At 38.8% G+C, this 20918-nt stretch overlaps 2 long non-coding RNA genes across 2 annotated transcripts; both read right to left on the minus strand.

Moving 5' to 3' along the window:
* Positions 1 to 795: 795 nt before the first annotated feature.
* LOC307154023 lies at positions 796 to 2865 on the minus strand. The gene is made up of 2 exons (XR_013820254.1): positions 2483 to 2865; positions 796 to 1235 (listed from the first exon to the last, which is right to left on the minus strand). It is a non-coding gene; the product is annotated as an uncharacterized lncRNA (long non-coding RNA).
* A 12691-nt stretch (positions 2866 to 15556) lies between these two features.
* LOC307153612 lies at positions 15557 to 18321 on the minus strand. The gene is made up of 2 exons (XR_013820179.1): positions 17069 to 18321; positions 15557 to 15996 (listed from the first exon to the last, which is right to left on the minus strand). It is a non-coding gene; the product is annotated as an uncharacterized lncRNA (long non-coding RNA).
* Positions 18322 to 20918: the final 2597 nt, after the last annotated feature.

The following is a 20918-nucleotide window of genomic DNA, read 5'->3' on the forward strand; positions in this document are numbered from 1 at the left end:
TCACTCAAACTTCATAACGGTCTCATCCCTCCATCAGCAGAAGTGAAACTGCTCCAGTTCAGAGCGTTGAACCAGTAAAAGAGTGAAACTGTGAGTTTGAGGTGTAAATCTCATTTGCATTGTCAGGTTTAGTGATTGTGATGGTCTCAGAATAGAGCAGCTCGTCTCCAGTGACCATGTTCAAACCCCAAGAGCTTCATTTCACATTTACTGCTGAATGCAGCTGTTCTCAACTATTACAATTAGGGGTGTAACGAGACCCTTATGTCACCATCCTGAACTCACAATACCATATTATTGCCATACTCCATCAAAATGGTAAATTTGGTTTAACATTGTGTGTGTAAATGAATAGGCTTGGACTTGGTGCTGATAACCCAATGCAGGACAATAGAGACACCAGAATAACAATATTCATGATTCTGAAGCTGAAAATACAGAATTATTTCAGACGAATATGCTTGATGTCTCTGACTAGATATATCTAAAATAATGTAGGCCACTTTTTACTGGTAACATCAGACATTTGGCATTATCAGGACCCACAAATATTCCCCCATTGCATTATTATACATTATATTCAACATTATATACAGTAGTTTAATGTAGTAGTGACACGAAAACCCTGTAAACTTCCTAAACTTTCATTTTGGGTGAACGATACGATACATATTGTCTCTATCCACTGTAATTATTGTTCCACCCCTAATTCCAATCAATCAAAAGCCGCTGAAACTTTAGTGCAGGACTTTGAAGGAACGACACACTGATCAATGATGCAGTCCAACACAAATGTGCGCTTGCGTTCAGATGAAGCTTTATTGAATGAACAGCAATGGCAGCACATTGACAGACTGCTTCAGTATTGAGCTGTAAATCACGTGACGCTCAGATACGCTGGTCTTCACTGGAGAAACATCAGCACTCGGAGCTCTTGAGGAACGAGGCCTCGTGAGCAGCTCCGGCATGTGTTCCTCTGCAGACGAAGCGCTCTGCGGCTTCCCAGCGTGCTTTGCTGAGGCTCAGGACGCTGCTGCGACTGTAGAGACCGTCCCGCTCGCTCTCTGCGCTGGTCTGAACCCCCTCGGTGACCTCTGACCCGTCCAGCGTCCAGCTCACCGTCGCCCCCTGTGGAGAGTAAGAGCTGAGCAGGCAGAGCAGAGCGGGGGGGTCTCCAGAGATCAGCAGAGAAGAGGGAGACAGCAGAGACACGGAGGGAGACACGGAGGGACCCGCTGGACACACACACACACACACATACATTCGTCAATGATCATTTGATTTTAAATATACAAGTTACATTTCAAATGATCCACAGAATGAGTTTAAAAAACATTGTCGAAGTAAATTGATGGTTATATTGTGATGTCGTTATAAGATCTAGAAAACAAATTTAAATGATCATTTCAATATTAAATGTATTTTGAAAATATTCTGCTATTCAGAAACTCACAATAAACATCAGCAAATTGGGTAATTTAAATTGTTTAAATGATTAATTTTCAAAATGCACTTTCTTTGAGTTTCAAAATGAGTTTCTTTTTGTCTGATGAAAATTATAAAAAATGATATTCATTTTGTCCACATTATACAACTTTTGTTTCATACATTTAAAAAAAGCCCTTGATAGTTAAATTTACCAATAATTATAGACAAAATTATATATGGAGAAATTATTGAATAGATTTTAAAGTATTACAGTCAATACATGAAATTAACTAAATGTTAGCAATAATATTCATGTAAAATGAACATTGTCCACATGAAATTAGATTAATATATTGTGATTTCTTCATAAGATTTTAAAATCAATTTTAAATAATAATTTCAATATTAATTTGTAAAAATATTCATAAATTTTGATAGTCACAAAAAATCTATTGTAATTTTCAGCAAAGTTTCAATATATATTTTAAATTCTACTGTTAAGACACAATCATAATCATCAGCAAATTTAACAGTTTAAATTGTTGATTTTTAAAATGCTTATTAACTAAATATCTCTTTGTCTGATGATGACGCTTACACAAAAATTTTATTATCAAACTTTGGATGCATTTAAAAACCCTTAATTGTTAAATTTACTATTAATTATAGACAAAATGATTAATATCAAGAAATAATTTAAAATATCATAAAATACTGCAATCCATAGGCTACATTAAAATACAATCAAATGTTATCAATAATAATTAAATTATTAATGTAAAATTAAAAATAACATTTAAAAACAATATGAAATATAAAACCTAAGTAAATAATAAAATAGTAAAATGATAAATTTCCAAAACATATTAATAAATGAATGATCTTGTTGACAAACAAGACCATCTTTAAGATGTTTTTTTAAGGTTCATTCCTGGCATTTTAAGATCACCACTAAGAATTATCTTGCTGAAATAATAAAAAATAAATAAATAAAATGAATTAATTAAAATTTTCTTATTAGAGAACATTTTTATAGAGAATAGAAGAGACTTACTGATCGTCAGTTTAGTTCCTCCACCGAAAGTCCGAAAGTTATTTTAACAAGTGTTGATGACCTGTGACCTCTGGAATGACCTTTGCCCTCTCATGGAGTTCACAGTGAAATACTTGTTTCTTTTAGTGATGAAACTGTCATTTGATTGATCAGAAAGTCTGAACTCTGAAGCAGAGACTCGTGCAGAATAAAGAAGAAATGATTTGTAAACTCCTACAGAAGTGAAAACACACTCCACTGGATCATGAGAATAAAACACATTAAAGGCCACAAAACTGGATCAGTTTCTTCTGCATGTGTTCATTTTCATGTGTGTTTTCCTCCAGCTGGTTTTTGCTCAGAGAGTCACTTTGCATCGGCACGTGTTTCAGCTCTCCGAGTGTTTATAGCCTTCAGACTCACACACTTTATAACACACTGCTGTTTACCACGGTACAAACCCAACACACACCATGAATCTCTTCAGCAGCTTCATCTGGATTCTGACCGCTTTTATTCCAGGTAACAGAAGTCAAAGCTCGTCATTTCTGAGTCTTTAATGTTCATGTCATTTGATGAAACTCATATAATGTTGTTGTCAACAGCGTCCAGAGGAATCACTGTGACTCAGCCTGAAGTTGTGAATGTTTCTGAAGGACAAATCGCCACTATAGACTGTAAAACTGATACTGGGATAGATGGCTGGGGTTTAGCTTGGTATCAGCAGAAACACGGAGAAGCTCCTAAACTCATCATTTATTCTGCAGATGTGCTTAATGATAACAGTCTCAGTCGATTCAGTGGGAAAGGAGCACGAGGTGGAACAGATTTCACTCTGACCATCAGTGGAGTCCAGACTGAAGATGCTGGACATTATTACTGTCAGAGTCGCCACAGTGGTCCAGTGTTCACACAGTGATAAAGAGTCGTACAAAAACCTCCGTCAGTCAGAGTCACAGTGACTGAACTGAAACTGCAGCTGCTCAAACACACACACACACACACACACACACACACACACACACACACACACACACACACACAACAGAAACACGGAAAATGAACTTAATATCTTATTTTTCAGCACTTCATTAATATTACTGAAGATAATAAGAAATTATTTTGATCATATTTTTTCAGATAATTGTTGGTTTATCTATTCTCATATGGTTGTTCATGTATTTTTATAAAGCATGATTATTTTTTCTTCTTAATCATGCACTTAATCAAAGTGAATCATAAACATGTTATTGCTTGACTAGTTTATTAATCATCTTCCATAAACCCGCTGTTTAGATCATCATGTACAAGAGTCACAGATGAACTGATTCAGAGCAAAGTGAGCAGTGAAAGAGAGAAACCTTATTTAAAGGTCCCATTGCATGGATTATTTTATTATTTTATAATGTTTCCTGGGGTGCCCTTGTAATGTTAGTATGTTTTTTAGATCAAAAGTTGTTATAACTTAGAAATAAAAGGCATATTTCCTAGCCTGATTTCATCCCCTGAATAGAACGCTCTGTTTGAAGGGGCGTGTCTGCTGTGAGACTTCAGTGTAAACGCCCACTGCTGTGATTGACTGACATGCTTGCATATGAAATATCTGGCATTATATGTGGAACTATCTGGTAAACTTTTACTATTACAGCTATTACACATTTTTACTATTACAGCTATTGGGATTAACGAATCGTGAGAAGTTTTTTAAGTATTTAGATCTATTTCAATCACATAAAAGGTTGCAGTGATGAGCATTGAGCAGATGACAGCTTGTTGATCGCGTGAAAAAAAGATCATATCATTGCAACGCAGTTTCTGCACTCTCACAAATGATTTCACCAATGCAAACATGACGGGTAAGTACAGCAGTATAACAGCGTCATTGATTTCATAACGAGTTTTGGCAAGTGTCCAGATAAACTCGCGCTGTGTGATTGACAGCTTGGGCGATTGGAAAAGGATTGTTCTTTGATCGCTTTCTGTATATTAATCACAGTTTAAGTAAGATTATTTTCATCTTACTAAGAGAAACGATGTGAAGTTGATCGCTACTTCCCTAGTTAATCACTACTTACTGCTTGCTGGAATATAGTTGAAATTGCCCCCTTCGTCAGTATGAAACGCTGAGAGAAGTCTGCTTGATATTATCCCAGGTTAGAAAAACAGTCCGTGGTGAAATGGACAGAGCAAACTAACAACTTCAAATTAAACTTTTGCGGTATCCGATTATAGATAAACATCAACCACGCCTGTTGACATTTCGCCATCAATACGCCTGTGTTCCTGTGGGCGGAGGTTAGTCAAAAAACTGTTCTAGTGACGTCATTAAAGAAGGAAGTAGAGGGGTGTAGTCCAAACTGGGCGTTTTTTGTAGGCGACTTATGTTAAATAAAATATCTCGCTTGGCATTGAACTTTGAGCTTTATAATTTTACAGATATTATTTCTACTCTAACAACAACATTACACACTAACTAAAGTTTGAAACATGGGATCACGAAGAACGGGACCTTTAACATGATCAGACGCTCCACCGTCCCACAATCAGTCTGTCTGTGACCATTCACTGTTTTCTGGACGCATTAATTATGAATCCAGCGATGCGTCTGAGTCTCACATGAGCAGAAGACAGATCTCTCACAGCAACACTTCAGTCTCGAGTCACACACACTTAAAACATTCATAAAGATGTCATTGCTCAACACTGAAATAAAGCGCTTCATTGTGTGGAAACTTCACTGTTATTTTTACAAGATAAAATACTGCAGTTTTACTGAGATCAGTGTTTCAGTTACAGTAGTTGTTAGTTAGTTGTTGCTAACTTCAAACCCACATGCTAAAACAGTTAGCTATGTTACGGCTGTTTGCGGTGAGGATAGTTTTAACAGTTCATTAAAAATATTACAACCAAACCCTTAAGATGATTCCAGTTATCAATCACATCCCCTGTTAAGACAAAATCATGTGAGTTCTTTGTTGCGCATTGAGGGATTTATGAATATGTTTCCATTATAGTTTATGTGCATGTCTTCTTATCGGATAAAAACATTATCACCTCAGTCGAGCACATACGATTTTTCTGCACATTTTTAGAATTGATGTTCATCTCGGCATTTCCATCCGACGTTTTTTTTATGTGATAGTCAATCCCAAAATTCACATAAAATAGGAGGATGGCAACATAGCTAGTGACTGAACTGTTGTGTGACAGGAATTGAGAACACACACATGATCACACACACAAACACACACAGCAGTTGTTTTTGTGCTAAATTTGAAGTCCTTAAAAAATACAATACGTTTTTTGTTACTTAAAATTGTTGACTTTATTAAAAACTGATTATTCTTTGTTCTTCAAAAACATTCTTGCACACATTTAGATTGTGTGGATCTTATTTCAGCAAATTATCTCTCATTGTTCCATCGATCCCCAGCCTGAGTTACAACAGGACAGGCTTATGTCTCAACAACGACCTCTTTGTGTTTGACAATAACTCACATAATCTGTGATGTCCAAGTGAGTTATATTTCTAGCAGACAAATGTGGAAACCATGTCTCAAATGTTGAGAGATAAAGAACAAACAAGCACTGAGTTACCGATGCTCAAACAACAGGTGTTTCTGTCACGGTGTGACAAAATCCAGATAAGGAGAGAGAGTAAAATCCTTGTGAAGGCAGTATTATTTGGAGACCTCTTGTGGATGGTCGTCTCATCACACCGTGAAATCTGTTGCCATGGCAGCGAGGCCAATTGCCTGATTGACAGCAGGTGAGGAGAATTACAGAGAGTGTTGTGAGAGGAACGCGCATTAAGATGGGGCTTTAAAAAGAGAGAGGAAACAGACGGTCGGTGTGGTTCTCCTCCCGTGGGATACTGTGTTTTGTCGGCGGGTTGTTTATATTTGAAGCTGGACTGTGCAGCAGGGCGAAGATTGAAGCTGAGGAATGGAAAGGAGAGAGTGAAGTTTTGTCAACGAAAACCCAAGGGATATCGTCAACAGTGGGGAAAGACGCAAAGTGATGAGTATTTGATCCGTTGTTTATATGCACTGACACTGAAGTGGTGTGGAGAGTCTGGAAAGTGTGTGGCACGAGTGAAGTATTACACCGAGTGAATTAATGATCTGTCTCCAACCTTTGTTCTTCCTGCACTGAATGTGACGATCACTACATCTGTTGACTGTCTCTGAGAGAAGTGGAGCCCGTGTGAGAGACGAGAGTCGATCTGGTGGGAGAAAGACCGGTGGGTGAGTGCTGGCCCGAATGCACGGTGTGCGAGTGGAATGCAGTGCCTGAAGTGACGATTCACACGGTTTGTGTTATGGAGTGAAGTTTATCGTGTGGAGAAGTATTAATAGTCTGCTGTGCACTCGCTTCTATAAGTCTTTCACCCGCTGTCTCTGAACGGGGTTTGTTACATCCAGCGTCCAACTTACCATTTGAGACAGTTCTGCTCTGTGAATGTTGCCGATCCATCAAATCCTGTTGTGTTGATGCAGTGTACAGCTGAAGTGGAGTGTCTTGCTTAGAGCATCCTTCCCGTCTGGTGGTCTCCACACGTCCCGATCGAAGCCTCCGCCCTGGTTGGAGAGGAGAGAAGGTATTATAGATGAATGTTCCATCTACTGTTGAATGGTCAAATCTTGCTGTGTCGATACAGTGTACGGCTGAAGTGGAGCGTCTTGCTTAAGCAATCTTCCCGTCTGGTGGTCCCCACATGTTCCCGATCGAAAGCCTCCGCCCTGGTTGGAAAGGAGAGAAGGTATTATAGATGAATGTTCCATCTACTGTTGAATGGTCAAATCCTGTTGTGTTGATACAGTGTACAGCTGAAGTGGAGTGTCTTGCTTAGAGCATCCTGTTCGTCTGGTGGTCCCCACATGCTCCAGCGGAAGTTGCTGGCCTGTTCAGGAAAGAGAAAGGTATTTGGAAAGAACGTTTGACATGCGGATGAATCGTTAACCCCTGCTACCTGGTTACAGCGCACAGCCGAAGTGGAGTGTCTTGCTCAAGTGTCCCCTCCGTTGGTGGTCCCCACCTGCCCCTTTGACGGCTTGTCCTGTTTAGAAAGAGAGAAGGTATTGTAATTGAAACGTTCCATATGTTGTTGGGAAGTTGAATCCTGTTACCTGGTTACAGTGTGCAGTCAAGTGGAGTGTCTCCCTCAAAGCATCTTCTCCGCCTGGTGGTTCCCACCTGTCCCCACTGGAAGCCTCCGCCTGTTCAGAAGGAGAGAAGGTATCACTGTTGACGCATCTTGTTGAACCATTGAATCCTGTCGTATCGTTGCAGGGCATAGCCAAAGTGAAGTGTTCTCTTGCCGGGTGGCCCTCCGTGCCCGTGTTGCAAAGCATTGCTACTCTTCAGAAGGAAGGAGAGTAACTACGGCATGTGTCTCGATTAAAGTGTTGTCTGCTGTTCATGGTCCCCTCCTGGCCCGGCCCGCTCGCCACCTGCGTCCTTGTGACCCGTCTGAGTTGAGGTTCCCCGTCCTCTGGATACCTACCTCTGGGCAGCCTCCGGCGTTCGTTCCATCCTCACCGCGAGTACCTACCTGGTTCCAGTCCGATTGGGGTCCGTGTAGCCAAGACTTCCTTGAGAGCCTTGTAAAGGGTACTTACCCAGCGGCTTACCTGAGTGGTGTGCGTCCTCCTCTGATTCCTTCCCGACGAGCCGCAGGGTGTCCACGAACGTTCATCCCGCCCCGGTCCAGGGGGCCCATCGAATTGCTTCTGGAGAAAGAAGAGATTTTAATTAGGACTTTTCAAATTTACCTGTTTTTACTTAATAAAGAAATTGTTATTCCTTTATCCTCTGTCTTTGTCTGGTCCCTTGACGCGCTCCTCGAGGCGGTGCCCGGTCCCCAGGGGTGGGTGCAGTCTGGCTCGGCCCACCCCGACCTGTGACATTTCTCTCCTCCGTCTCTCTGCTGAACGCAGCTGTTCTCCACTATTACAGTCAATCAAGAACATTTAGTGTCTTCATCAAATCACTCATTATTGTGTTTTAGCTCAGCCCAAAATAATGCAACAAGTAAATAAACATCTATAGAAAGCTGTTGCACAAACATAATGTGAGTATCTTCTGTCTTCAGGGAAATGATGTGGAGTGTGTTTGCATATTGATCAGATCTTCAGTGTGTGAGTGTTTATAGTGCTGTGAGTTTAACACTTCATCACTGACAGCTTTTCTTCATTCAGACTGAAAGTAAACCACCGATAAGAAGAATGATGATCATCAGCGTCTGTATCTGGACTCTCATTCTTTCTGTTCAAGGTTCATTTACTCTATTAATAACTCAAGATGTGACTTGTATGCTTTTGATGTTCAGTCTAGATTTTGTACTGGATACTTTGACTTTAATAATTGTTGTAATAATGATCTCATGAAATGTCATTCACAGAAATTACAGGCCAGGTTTCTGTGACTCAGACTCCCTCAGAAGCAGCCGTTCAAGGAGGAACAGTTTCTATAAATTGTAAAACTAACAGAGAAATTGGAGATCGTTCTTGGGGTTGTAGCTCCTGTCTCTCCTGGTATCTGCAGAAACCTGGAGAAGCTCCTAAACTCCTCATTTATTACATTAGTTCACAACAGTCAGGAACTCCATCTAGATTCACTGGCAATGGAGCAAATTATGGAACAGATTTCAGTCTGACCATCAGTGGAGTCCAGACTGAAGATGCTGGACATTATTACTGTACGAGTGTACACTGGATCAACAGTAAAGCTGTGTTCACACAGTGATAAAGAATCGTACAAAAACCTCTGTCAGTCAGAGTCACAGTGACTGAACTGAAACTGCATCTGCTCAAACACACACACACACACACATACACACACACAAACACACACACACACACACACACACATTAAGTAAAGCAATATGATCTTATAATAAGCAATAATATTATTATATTACTATATTATAATAATATAAAAGTCTGAGCTTCGTCAGTCTATGACAGCTTTGATCATGATTTTTCATAAGTCATTTTTCTCCTGTTATTTTCATTTGTGAGGAAATTCAGTCACGTTTGATCTTCACTTAGTGGATATTTTTCAATCTTTCACCATATTTTTGTTTTTCTGCATTTATGATTTATCCTCATTCTTCTTTCTAAACTGAATCACATCAAATCAAATCAAATCAAATCAAGTATATTTGTATAGCGCTTTTCACAATACAGATTGTATCAAAGCAGCTTCACAGTATTAAAATAAAATAATACAACAAAGTTTGTTTCTAGTGGAATTTATTGATTGATAGAATAAAATTAAATATCCCCAAAATATCCCCAACTGAGCAAGCCAAAGGCAACAGTGGCAAGGAACCGAAAAACTCCATCAAGTGACCTAATGGTGTCCTAAAACTCCATCAGGTGACCTAATGGAGAAAAAAAAAAACTTGGGAGAACCCAGGCTCAGTCGGGGGCCAGTTCTCCTCTGGCATTTATGAACTAGAGGCCGGATTGTAGTTTGAAACTGTGAGATTAATAATATTATATGAATGCCTGGCTGAAAAGATGCGTCTTTAATCTAGTTTTAAACTGGGAGAGTGAGTCCGAGCAACGAACAGTATCAGGAAGGCTATTCCAGAGTTTTGGAGCCAAATGTGAAAATGCTCTCCCTCCTTTGGTTGATCTGGATATCCTAGGTATGACCAAAAGCCTCGAATTTATTGATCTTAAAGAGCGCGATGGATTATAGGGTGATAGAAGATCCGTTAAATAGACTGGAGCTAAGCCGTTTAGGGCTTTATAAGTCAGTAGCAATACCTTATAATTAATACGGAACTTTATAGGTAGCCAATGTAGTGATGATAAAATCGGTGTTATATGATCATATTTTCTTGATGTAGTAAGAACTCTAGCGGCTGCATTTTGGACTAACTGTAGCTTGTTTATTGAGGATGCAGGACAACCGGCTAATAAAGCATTACAGTAATCTAGTCTCGAGGTCATGAATGCATGAACTAACTTTTCTGCATCAGAAACTGATAGCATATTACGTAGCTTAGCAATGTTTCTAAGGTGTAAAAAGGCTGTTTTTGTAACATACGAAATATGATTTTCAAACGACAGGTTACAATCGAGTATAACACCCAGGTCTTTTACTGTAGAGGATAAAGTAACAGGACATCCTACGATGTCAAAGTTGTATTGTGAGAGGTTCTGTGGGCGGTTTTTTGAACCGATAAGTAGTACCTCTGTCTTGTCTGGATTTAATAAAAGAAAATTACGCGTCATCCAATCTTTTATATCTTTAACACACTCTGTCAATTTGGATAATTTAGCGTTTTCATCCGGCCGTGATGAAATATATATTTGAGTGTCATCAGCATAACAATGGAAACTAATTCCATGTTTCCTTATAATATTTCCAAGTGGCAGCATATATATTGAGAATAATAGAGGGCCTAACACAGATCCCTGCGGCACTCCATAGTTTACTGGAATTATGATCGATTTTTCTCCATTTAAATAGACAAAATGGTAGCGGTCTGATAAGTATGATCTAAACCAGCTTAATGCTTGTCCTTGAACACCAGTATAATTTTGTAGTCGATATAAGAGTATTGTATGATCTATAGTGTCGAACGCAGCACTTAGATCAAGTAAAACTAGTATTGAGATGCAGCCTTGGTCAGAAGCTAAGAGTAAATCATTTGTGATTTTAACGAGCGCAGTTTCAGTGCTATGATGCGGCCTGAATCCTGACTGAAACTTTTCATAGATATCATTTTCTTGCAAGAAAGAGCCCAGTTGAGTGGACACAACTTTTTCTAGTATTTTAGACATAAAAGGTAGATTTGAAATGGGTCTATAATTTGCTAGATTATGCGGGTCTAATTGTGGTTTCTTAATGAGAGGTTTTATCACTGCCAGTTTAAATGTTCTTGGAACATGACCTAAAGATAAAGACGAGTTAATAATATTGAGGAGAGGCTCTTCCACTACAGGTAACACTTCCTTCAGTAGTTTAGTTGGTATAGGATCTAATAAACATGTTGTTGTTTTAGATGAAGTGATAAGTTTATTTAACTCTTTTTGTTCTATAGTTGTAAAGCACTGTAATTGTTCTTGCGGGGGGGAAATTGAGGCTGAATTATAAGGTGCGATTGAGGATTGAACGTTTACAATTGTGGTTCTGATGTTTTCTATTTTCTCAGTGAAGAAGTTCATGAAATCATTACTACTAAACTTTAATGGGATATTTTGTTCGGGTGACGTCTGTTTATTTGTTAGTCTAGCCACGGTGTTAAATAAAAACCTAGGATTGTTTTGGTTGTTTTCTATTAGTTTGCGGAGGTGCTCAGCCCTGGCCGCTTTTAGGGCCTTTTTATAACGTGACATACTGTCTTTCCACGCGATTCTAAAGACCTCTAAATTAGTTTGTTTCCATTTACGCTCTAAAATACGGGTTTCTCTCTTTAGAACATGCGTAGTATTATTGTACCATGGTGCTTTAATTTTCTCTGTGACCTTTTTTAATCTAACGGGTGCAACAACATCCAATGTTCTAGAGAGAATGGTGCTCATAGTGCTAGTTAGTTCTTCTAGTTCATCTGTTTGTTTGGGTTCAGGCAGCAGCTGAAACAGATCAGACAAGCAACTCGAGAAATTATCTATGGTGGATGGAAGGATTGTTCTGCCTGGTCGATAACGCGGCGCCGCATGACATATTACAGGAGTACGTAATATGCAAGTTACCAAGTAATGGTCAGTGACATCATCACTTTGTGGAATGATATCTATATCGGTTGGATCGGTTCCATATGATATAATTAAATCGAGTGTGTGATTAAGACGATGAGTTGGTCCGGTGACGTTTTGTTTGACCCCAAAGGAATTTAATAAATCTATAAACGCAGCCCCTAACGCATCATTTGGATTATCTACGTGTATGTTAAAATCTCCAACAATTAATGCTTTATCTACATTGACCAATAGATCTGAGAGAAAATCTGCAAACTCTTTTAGGAAATCAGCGTAAGGCCCAGGCGGTCTATATACGGTAGCCAAGGCTAGAGATAATATGGATTTTTTTCTAACATCTAAGAGCGTAACATTTAGTACAAGTACTTCAAATGAAATAAACTTATAACCCGTTTTCTGAGTAACATTGAGAATATCTCTATAGACCGCTGCAACACCGCCGCCACGACCAATCAGACGGGGTTCGTGCTTATAGGAGTATCCTGATGGAGTAGACTCATTTAGACCGAAATAATCATTAGGTTTAAGCCAAGTTTCAGTAAGGCAAAGTACATCGAAGCTATTATCCGTGACTATTTCATTTACAATAACTGCCTTAGGTGTGAGTGATCTAATGTTTAGAAGACCTAGCTTTAGAAATTGTTTTTGGTTACTAATAGCAACATTTTCTGGTTTAATAACAATTAGATTTTTTCTAGATCCTGCAGTAGATTTATTATTTGATCTCACTAAACGAGGAATAGACACAGTTTCTATGCAATGTTCTACACTATTTATATCAGTTAATTTGGTGCATGATTTGAACTTTTGGTTACTAGTCAAAAGGTATTTAACATTTTGGAGATGTTATCTGACAGAAGATCCGATCCGAATCTGCTTGGGTGTAAGCCATCAGCACGGTAAAGCCTAGGACGCTCCCAAAACAGATTCCAATTATTTACAAAGAGCAGTTTCTGCTCATTGCACCATGACATTAACCATTCATTTAGCGCGAATAATCTACTAAACTTTTCATGACCTAGTCGGTACGTGGGAAGCGGTCCTGACACAATGATCGTTATATCAGGCGATGTGCTGCGTACCGTATCGATCAGATTCCTGAAGTCTTTCTTCAGAACCTCCGTCTGGCGCAGCCTGATGTCGTTCACTCCTGCGTGCAAGACCACAGTTCCGACGCGCTCGTTCAGAATCTCGGGAACGTGAGCAGCGATTTCAGAAACACGAGCACCAGGAAAGCAGTGACTGTGCACCTTACTTTTATTTAACGTAGCTTGTACGTGTCGAACGATGGAATCACCGATGATCACAGCATCGCGTTCTGTTTCGCGAAGAGGGGAGAAGCGGTTTTGTGTGGATATCTCGAAAACCGGGAGGGTCGGAGAGAGTTTTCTTGGTCTAGACCTGACTCGCGTCTTCCGCTGCGGAAATATCCAGGCTTCGTGGTGGCATGTTGGAGCCGGCGTAAACGAGACCATAGCTGATCGCGGCCTCGACGCTCGTGACCGATGCTGAGTAACGCACAGAGTAGACGAGGTCGGAGTCAGCGGGTTAGTAACGTTAATCACTGATTTGTGTGCATCGGCGCGTGATGTTTCAAGAGCTAACCGCCGGTCTATCAGCTCGGCTTTTCTCACTAAAAGGTCGTGGATCTGTTTCTCAACAGCTTCCAGCTCAGACTGTACCGCGTGTAGCTCAAATGTGTCCTCACCTGCACCAAAAGGTAGACTACTTACATCTGATATATTCGCCATTTTAACAGATGGACAGTAAGTTAAGTTAGCAACGACGCTACCAGTGATGCTATCAATATTAATACTAATTTATGGCTTAAGTCTTGGATATAATCCGTCTTTACGGGTGTGGAGTAGACGCACGATAGGCGAAAAAAAAATGTTTGTTTATAAATGAGTGCGGAGAAGACGCGTTCAGCCGTGATCCACGGACGTAACCTATAAGAGTATCCAGCGTTGGATCACTAGGCTTGAGACACTTCTGCTCAACAGTCCGCGTTGTAACTATGAGTTGAGGAAAAATAGAAAATGTTCACAGCACAGAAAATGTGAGTTTAAAGAGAAATCAAGAATTATAAATCAATCGATGTAGCTCCAAAGACAACAACGCGTTCAGACGCGACGCATGCGCATTCGAAACAGATGTGATTTATGAATCACATCATAAAGATGTTCTGCTTGATCAGTTTAGTAAGTCTATTATTTTAAGTTCATCCTTCATATATTAACAGCATCACAAAACACAACTCTCAATTTCAGAGCAGATGAACATTTATATAATTGTAATTAATATCTTTACATAGAATTTTAAATTAAAGACCAGATTACCAAACAGGTGCAGTCCACCATCAAAAATTATAATACGTTCCTATTTATTTTATATTTATTGTGTAATTTATCGGTGCTATATATAACAGCTTTTTCAAACATTGGATCAATATCAACATTTCATACTGATGTTTTTTTTGTGTGCAATTTAACACATCCATGTATAGTGGAAATTTATAGTTAATTTTGTATATTAAATATTAAAGTTTGTTTATACACATGTGTGAATATAGTGTGGGTTGTGATGAGCCAACATGTAACTCATAAAGATGAAATCTTATTAACAAACTGACTAATGAATCCACAAGCACAGGAGAAACTGCTCCAGTTCAGAGCGTTTCAGTTGAAGATCTCATTTGCATTGTCAGGTTTAGTGATTGTGATGGTCTCAGAATAGAGCAGCTCGTCTCCAGTGACCATGTTCAAACCCCAAGAGCTTCATTTCACATTTACTGCTGAATGCAGCTGTTCTCAACTATTACAATTAGGGGTGTAACGAGACCCTTATGTCACCATCCTGAACTCACAATACCATATTATTGCCATACTCCATCAAAATGGTCAATTTGGTTTAACATTGTGTGTGTAAATGAATAGGCTTGGACTTGGTGCTGATAACCCAATGCAGGACAATAGAGACACCAGAATAACAATATTCATGATTCTGAAGCTGAAAATACTGAATTATTTCAGACGAATATGCTTGATGTCTCTGACTAGATATATCTAAAATAATGTCGGCCACTTTTTACTGGTAACATCAGACATTTGGCATTATTAGGATCCACAAATATTCCCCCATTACATTATTATACATTATATTTAACATTATATACAGTAGTTTAATGTAGTAGTGACACGAAAACCCTGTAAACTTCCTAAACTTTCATTTTGGGTGAATAATACGATACATATTGTCACTATCCACTGTAATTATTGTTCCACCCCTAATTACAATCAATCAAAAGCGGCTGAAACTTTAGTGCAGGACTTTGAAGGAACGACACACTGATCAATGATGCAGTCCAACACAAATGTGCGCTTGCGTTCAGATGAAGCTTTATTGAATGAACAGCAATGGCAGCACATTGACAGACTGCTTCAGTATTGAGCTGTAAATCACGTGACGCTCAGATACGCTGGTCTTCACTGGAGAAACATCAGCACTCGGAGCTCTTGAGGAACGAGGCCTCGTGAGCAGCTCCGGCATGTGTTCCTCTGCAGACGAAGCGCTCTGCGGCTTCCCAGCGTGCTTTGCTGAGGCTCAGGACGCTGCTGCGACTGTAGAGACCGTCCCGCTCGCTCTCTGCGCTGGTCTGAACCCCCTCGGTGACCTCTGACCCGTCCAGCGTCCAGCTCACCGTCGCCCCCTGTGGAGAGTAAGAGCTGAGCAGGCAGAGCAGAGCGGGGGGGTCTCCAGAGATCAGCAGAGAAGAGGGAGACAGCAGAGACACGGAGGGAGACACGGAGGGACCCGCTGGACACAGAATGAGTTTGAAAAACATTGTCCAAGTAAATTGATGGTTATATTGTGATGTCGTTATAAGATCTAGAAAACTAATTCATTTCAATATTAATTGTATTTTGAAAATATTCTGCTATTCAGAAACTCACAATCATAAACATCCACAAACTTAATAGTTTAAATGATTGATTTTTAAAATGCTCTTTAACTAAATGTCTCTTTGTCTGATGGTAATACAGTAAAAAGCACAATCATTTCATCTTTACTGTAGTTTCACCTCATGCTTTCATTCATACACACTATCCTGAGTTTAGCTTCAAAACATTCTCGATTTAATCAATATTACTAAATATTGTACATTGTAAAAAAGTATCATAATTTTAACGGTAAAAGACTAAAAATGCTATGGTAAAAATGATTAATTGGTAAACGGTTTGTTGCTTTACTGTATACACTGAAAACTGGAAATAGTTTTAACTAACTAGATTTAACTAAGTTAAATATAACTTAACACAATATATTATTTGTGTTTTGAAAATAATCACCATTCAATAGACTTCCTCGTAAACAGAAATATAAGTAAACTTAGTTTAAATTTAGTTTATCAACTAAATTTCTATTTGCCTGATGATGAACTGATGACATTTATTTTGTCTATATCATCCAACTTTTGTGTCAAATTAAATATATTTAGAAATAATTGAAAATATTGCAATTACTGAAAATACAATGAAATGTTAGCACACATTATGTGTGAAAATACTAATGTAAAACATTATGAATGTGAACTATGGATTGAAATGTAATAAACATAGAATATCACCAAATATGACATTCATAATATAGCAGACAAAATTACATTTAAATGCATGAATGCGTGCAATCAATCAGTAAAATAGAATAAAATGCGACAATAAATAATAGTTGAAATAAAGTAAAGCAAATAAAGCATTTCAATAATGTATTTTTGTAATAAATTAAGAATATTGTTGCCAAATACTGTTAAATAACTTCTAAAACTTCTATAACTTCTAAAAAAACACACACACATACATTTTTATTAGATAATTAAAGAAAGACTTACAGCTTCTGATCGTCAATTCAGTTCCTCCACCGAAAGTCCACCACAGTGTTTCATTCTAGTGAAAGAGTCGTACAAAAACCTCCGTCACACTCAAATGAACACACACACACACACACACACACACACACACACTGATGTGAGACTCAGATCTTCTCAACATCAACCATGATTGATCAAAAAAGAGCCACAAAATCTTCATCTAAAAAATAGTCCAAAGAATTAATCTTAAAAATAAATACTTGATATTGAATGAAGGCTGAAATCCTTTGTTTCATAATCAGTCCCGAAATACATTCATCACATTTACAAACACATGTGATATAAACTCTGCTAATTCTATTGACCTGCTTTATAATGAAATCTTCAGCCAGATTTAGATGGTCATTCTCTATTGGATGACCTTTGACCTGTTATACAGTATCATGGATGATATAAATCTGCAGCTCAGGTATTAAATTCTCTCAGCATCAAAGTCTGAATGAAACTGATCATTAAAACAGTGTTTAGAGCGAGAAGATCGACCCAAAATAACATGAAGTAAATCATGAGTTTCTGTTTCTGAAAATGATCCACAGAAGTTTATTAGCAAAGACACTAAAAGACAAAACAGTGTTTCTTCTGTCTTCAGGGAAATGATGTGGAGTGTGTTTGCATATTGATCAGATCTTCAGTGTGTGAGAGTGTTTATAGTGCTGTGAGTTTAACACTTCATCACTGACACACACAACAATCTTCATCAACATGACCTTCATCATCATCTTCATCTGGACTCTCACAGCGTTTGCTCAAGGTTTGTGGAGCACAAGTCTGATATTAATTCATTTCTTCAAGTATATTGTCAAAGTTTTGAGTGTATTTTCTTCTTGTTGTGTTTCAGAGTGTAGAGGACAGATCACCGTCACTCAGAGTCCCTCAATAACAGCAGAACAACCAGGAGGAACTGTGAATATCAAATGTAAAACCAGCAGAGATGTGTACAGGAATAGTAATGGAGATTTATTAGCCTGGTACTTACAGAAACCTGGAGAAGCTCCTAAACTCCTGATTTATTACACAAACCGCCTCCAGTCAGGAACTCCATCTAGATTCAGTGGCAGTGGATCTAACAGTGATTTCACTCTGACCATCAGTGGAGTCCAGACTGAAGATGCTGGACATTATTACTGTCAGAGTTATCACTACATCAACAGTGTACATATGTTCACACAGTGATAAAGAGTCGTACAAAAACCTCCGTCAGTCAGAGTCACAGTGACTGAACTGATACTGCAGCTGCTCAAACACTTACACGCGCACACACACACACACATTTTTTCTTCTTAATCATACACTCATACTGTAAAGTGAATCATAAACATGTTGTTGCTTGAATAGTTTATTAATCATCTTCCATAAAGCCGCTGTTTAGATCATCATGTACAAGAGTCACAGATGAACTGATTCAGTGAAAGAGAGAAACCGTATACATGATCAGACGCTCCACCGTCCCACAATCAGTCTGTCTGTGACCATTCACTGTTTTCTGGACGCATTAATTATGAATCCAGCGATGCGTCTGAGTCTCACATGAGCAGAAGACAGATCTCTCACAGCAACACTTCAGTCTCGAGTCACACACACTTAAAGGGATACTTCACCTCTGGGAAGATGAATGTGTATTTAAAATAGGTCATTTAAGTAGAAGAAATGTGAAGAAATTTTTGAATTTGGAGCTTTCTAGACTGAGAAAAGCCAGAAAATGTATTTTTGGCTTATGTGGATGAAAGACAACAACTCCCAGAATGCACTTGCTTCGCTGCCTTAGGAGGCCACGCCTATCGGTAAGAGTGCGCAGATGAAAACAACAAAGCTAGCCTACGTGATGAGTTTGCGAGGGATTTAGAGATAGCCCAAAATGTCCGGGATTCGGCTTTTGCGTTCTACAGTCGCCATTCATTATGTTTACTGTGGCGAGCAGGACGAGGCTGACGGCCGCGGGAGAACAGCGCGAGGCCGGTGGCGTCATTACTGAGACGCGCCGGTCTCGCATCTCTCACGGAGGAGCGGGAATTTTTCTTAGCAAAGGTAAAACGCACATCAGCCGATCACTTGTTTAGAGTTCATGTAAACACTACATTCAAAATCACCAATCGGAATGAATTCAGTTAGATTGAAAGGTGTGCATGTAAACAAGGAATAGCGACCGCAGAAAGCAAAAGCTGAATCCCGGACATTTTGAACGATCTCGCCCGCCGGACAAGTCCGGGAAAAGGAGGATGGTTACTTACTCAGCTTTCTCCTACTATTCAGCTTTCTCCACAGAACAAGAGCTTGCTAGCTTAACTTCCAAAGAAAGGCTGACTGTGTGTACATTCTGTGAGTGAGATCCCACCCTGTATGGGCGGGCTGAAAACATGCGGAACAGCTCCTCCTACTGGCTGTAGTCTTTAGCCTCTGTCCAGAAAATCCTCCGATGACGCAAAATGACGATTTTTGCGTCATCGGAGGATTTTTTCCAGACAAAAAAATACATAAATCTCTTGTCTCAGGGTCATATGAGGGTGGAAAGCACAGTAATTCGAAAATACTACAGGTTTTCTACTAATACAAAGCTTAATGCTAAATCCTGAAGTAACCCTTTAAACATTCATAAAGATGTTATTGCTCAACACTGAAATAAAGCGCTTCATTGTGTGGAAACTTCACTGTTATTTTTACAAGATAAAATACTGCAGTTTTACTGAGATCAGTGTTTATGGGCGATCAGAGACATTTAAGGGCTTTTAGGATATATGATTTTATTTTATTTGAATATGAGACTTTGAATGTATCAACTATTATTTTAATATGTGGATAGTTTACTGAAATTATGAAATATGGAAAACCTTTCCTAGGTATTTTATAGACACATTGCACTCTGTGAATTAGAAAGAAATCTTTCTTGAAAATAATCAAAAACCTATGAATCGTGAATTGAATCAGATCAACATCTACATTTCCTCCTCTAGTCCAGTCACACGTGATCTACCAGTGAAGAGTCTCATTATGTTATATAAGTCATACAAGTCATATAATCTACCACTCAAACTTCATAACGGTCTCATCCCTCCATCAGCAGAAGTGAAACTGCTCCAGTTCAGAGCGTTGAACCAGTAAAAGAGTGAAACTGTGAGTTTGAGGTGAAAATCTCATTTGCATTGTCAGGTTTAGTGATTGTGATGGTCTCAGAATAGAGCAGATCATGTTCAAACCCCAAGAGCTTCATTTCACATTTAGGGGAGACCGGTGTTGAACACTGGGTCAGTTTGACACGTCAGAAAGAGCTATGGTGATGTCATCAATATCACACATCCCAGTGGTGGACGAAGTACACACACCATGTACTTGAGTTAAAGTAGAGATACCCAAGGTAAAATATTACTCATGTAAAAGTAGAAGTGCTGCCTTTAAACCTTCACTTGAGTAAAAGTACAAAAGTATTTAGCCTTCAAATGTACTCAAGTATCCAAGTACTATGATTTTTTATGGCTATAATGTCCTATTATCATTTTTGTCACAAGACTTTTGCTTAACTCAGTCTACGTGAGGACTCTAATGTCACTTTTGGCACGCTAATCTATTAATTTAAATGACATTATTTTCAGCATAGGCTTTAGTTAGATCACAGTCTGTGGAAGCTGAACTTTTGAAAATAACAATCTCTGTTAATAAGGAGAACTCCACTCCACCAGTCAACTGTTTTAGCATCATACATGCACCAAAGCAAAATTTTCATATAATGTAATCATTATGTTCCCAGCTTGTAATAATTACTTTAATTAGCTCATTGTTTCCTTCTTTAAATTAATACATGATGTTAGCTAATAACAGC

The sequence above is a fragment of the Squalius cephalus genome (genome assembly GCF_949319135.1).
Source record: "Squalius cephalus genome assembly, chromosome: 25".
Taxonomy (NCBI): Eukaryota; Metazoa; Chordata; class Actinopteri; order Cypriniformes; family Leuciscidae; genus Squalius; species Squalius cephalus.